Here is a 208-nt window from a genome sequence, read left to right as displayed (position 1 = left end):
GGCCAGTGGATAGAAGCACCCGTGTGTCCAGAGCACCACCACCACCGCAGCATGGCCGTACCCGCTTCTAACAGCTCCCAGCCCGGTTACAGCTGGAAATGTGCTCACGGGGGTGAGGAATGGGGAGAATTCCACGGGGCCAAACCACAGCCCCGAGTGCGGACCCTCCCTCCCGCTGCTGGGATCGTTACAGGCACAACCGCCCCTT

The sequence above is a fragment of the Cariama cristata genome, unplaced genomic scaffold (assembly GCF_000690535.1).
Source record: "Cariama cristata isolate BGI_N322 unplaced genomic scaffold, ASM69053v1 scaffold13397, whole genome shotgun sequence".
Taxonomy (NCBI): Eukaryota; Metazoa; Chordata; class Aves; order Cariamiformes; family Cariamidae; genus Cariama; species Cariama cristata.
The sequence above is the reverse complement of the archived record's forward strand: the minus strand, read 5'-3'. Positions refer to the sequence as shown.